Source organism: Tupaia chinensis, unplaced genomic scaffold (genome assembly GCF_000334495.1).
Source record: "Tupaia chinensis unplaced genomic scaffold, TupChi_1.0 Scaffold146861_1, whole genome shotgun sequence".
Lineage (NCBI taxonomy): Eukaryota > Metazoa > Chordata > Mammalia > Scandentia > Tupaiidae > Tupaia > Tupaia belangeri.
In genome coordinates, this window is record NW_006206714.1 from 163 (window position 1) to 2,699 (window position 2,537).

General features: G+C 41.3%; 1 pseudogene; it reads right to left on the reverse strand.

Moving 5' to 3' along the window:
* Positions 1–740: 740 nt before the first annotated feature.
* LOC102476500 (olfactory receptor 10A7-like) lies at positions 741–1,668 on the reverse strand (annotated as a pseudogene).
* Between the last annotated feature and the right edge of the window lie 869 nt (positions 1,669–2,537).

A 2,537-nucleotide genomic window follows, 5' to 3' on the forward strand; every position in this document is an offset into this window, starting at 1 on the left:
CAGCTACTTCTCATCATGGGAACATACACCAGGCATGTTAAGGGAGTTTCTGGACCTGAACCCAGAATCTTCTCATGTAGGTCAGCCTCAAAGGGCATTACATTATTGCTGCACCACTGTCTGGATTCCAATGACCCATCTTTAAGAACTCCATTTTCTTTTCTTATTGTAATGTTTAATAATGATCCTCAGAAGGAGTTCTGTTCTGAACTACTTATCATTTATAATCCATGTAGATGACTTTATTGGATTTATATATTTGAGTGGTTTTTCTTTTCTTATTGTAATGTGTAATAATGTATGTATTTCATAATTTGTATTGTTTTTCTTTTACCTCTGGAAAGAGCTGTAACTTATCTTCAGACTTATATCCTTAACAAAATGGAGTTAGTAAGTGGAGCAGGACTAGAAAGTTTTTTTTATAATTTGAGGTCTTAAAACTGAATGGAAAATAACATACTGTGAAGGTATTATTGACTCCAGGGAATGACGAAACCGACTCAGAGGTTCATGGCTATGTTAACAAGTATTTGAGCTGACAGAGCAATGTATTAAGATCCAATAAATAAGTATCTATAAACGTTCACACACACAGAGGAGAAACTTGAATTGAAAACACCAGGAGACTTGTAAGAACATGATTATCCTCTTCATCTGCAAGTCCATTAAGTTGGAGCTTCTTGGAATGAAGCTTAATCATGGAGTTTGATGTGAACATGTTAAAAATACAAACATTGCTTTTAACGTCTAAAACCCTTCATGTGTGATGTTTTTGTTTTCTTTTGTCTTTCTATGAGTCTTCGCACAGCCCCCTTCACTTCCTTGTTCCTCAGGCTGTAAATGAAAGGATTGAGCATTGGAATCAGAACTGCATAGAACAAGGCCATCAGCTTGTCCCCCTCTGCCGAGTACAGGGACTTGGGCCGCATGTACCTGATCAACCCTGTCCCATAGTACAGGGTCACCATGGTCAGGTGGGACGCACACGTTGAAAAGGCTCTTACTCTGCCTTGGACTGAGTCTATTCTCATCACAGCGATCAGGATTCGCAGGTAGGAGGCCATGATGAGGAGGAAGGGGACTAACACTGTGCCGACCCCTCCCACGTGCATCATGACCTCCAGCAGGGACGTGTCAGCACAGAACAGGTGCAGAAGGACGGGCACTTCACAGAAAATGTAGTCAACAACGTACGGACCACAGAGAGGGAGGATTGCAGAGTCCAGGAGCCTCCAGCCAGGGCCACACACGCAGGCCAGCTCATGAGGAGCCGGTACCTCAGTGGGGAGCAAATGGCCACATAGCGGTCCAGAGCCATTACTGCGAGAAGGAAGCACTCGGTGGCCTCCAGAAACAAGGTAAGGTAGGTCTGAGCGAGGCAGAGGTCGTAGGAGATGACTTTCCTGCTGGAGAGGAGGTTGAAGAGCATCTTAGGGACCACAATTGTGCTAAAAAAGATGTTGAGAAAGGCCAGATGACAGAGGAAGAAGTACATGGGGTCTGCAGTGAGGCATCCAGAGCCACCAAGGTGATGACAGTGGTGTTTCCGAAGCAATTTGCTAAGTAGACCAAAGAGAACAGGAAGAAGAGGGGAATCTCGGTTGGGGGATGATTGGAAAATCCCGCGAGGGCCAGCTCAGTGACGGTGCTGGAATTCCCATACACCGTTTAGGTCATTTCTGTTCAAATAAGTGGAAGGAGAAAACAAAAACAATTGTATATAAAGATTCTGAATATTTCAATTCACTTGCACATCAACTTTAATGCTAGTGATAAATGTGTCTTAAATCGGAATAACAATTATTTGTGAAATTTCATTAGACATAAGCAAAAGCTCCAAATCACAGTCTTCATCATATAATGATCTATTTTTTGATAAATTGCACAAGAGTTTTGGTTTCAAATGATAATTCTGCCCACCTCTGGTCATCACGTTACGTGCACCCATTACTCCTGGATAATTAAATATTACTTATTTTAAAAAGTAAGCTTTAGAGTCAGTAGAATAAAAGGACTTTCACAAGTACAAAATACGAAGCTTTAAGGTAACTCCATTGTCTTCCCACTGTTTAAAATGAAAAATGCTTTCATTTACATTTATCAAGACAAATATTCATTTTTCTTTTCATTTCTAGCTCCAAAGGAAAACAAATTACTACCTCGTGTAACTGGAATAATATACCTAATGTAATTATTTTGATGATATTAACCACCCCAATATTAGTAAAAATAATATAATCAGTCCTCAAAATACTGAACTTCCAAATTTCTAGCAGTGATCTTAAAATAGATAATATGCTGATTTCAAAGTCAGGTTTTTCACCATTTTAACCATAATGTGAAGTTGTCGGTATAGGCATATGGTTCACACACGTACACATATCTACCGCGGTTCGATTCCTGCATGCGCTAACGGAAACTGAAATTTAATTCAGCAGCCCGCACTGGAACAGAGGCTGGGCTGTGGCCGTCTCTCACAGGACGGTGTGCACAGGACGCTCGGTGCTCCAGCCGCACCAGAGCACCACGGAAAACGC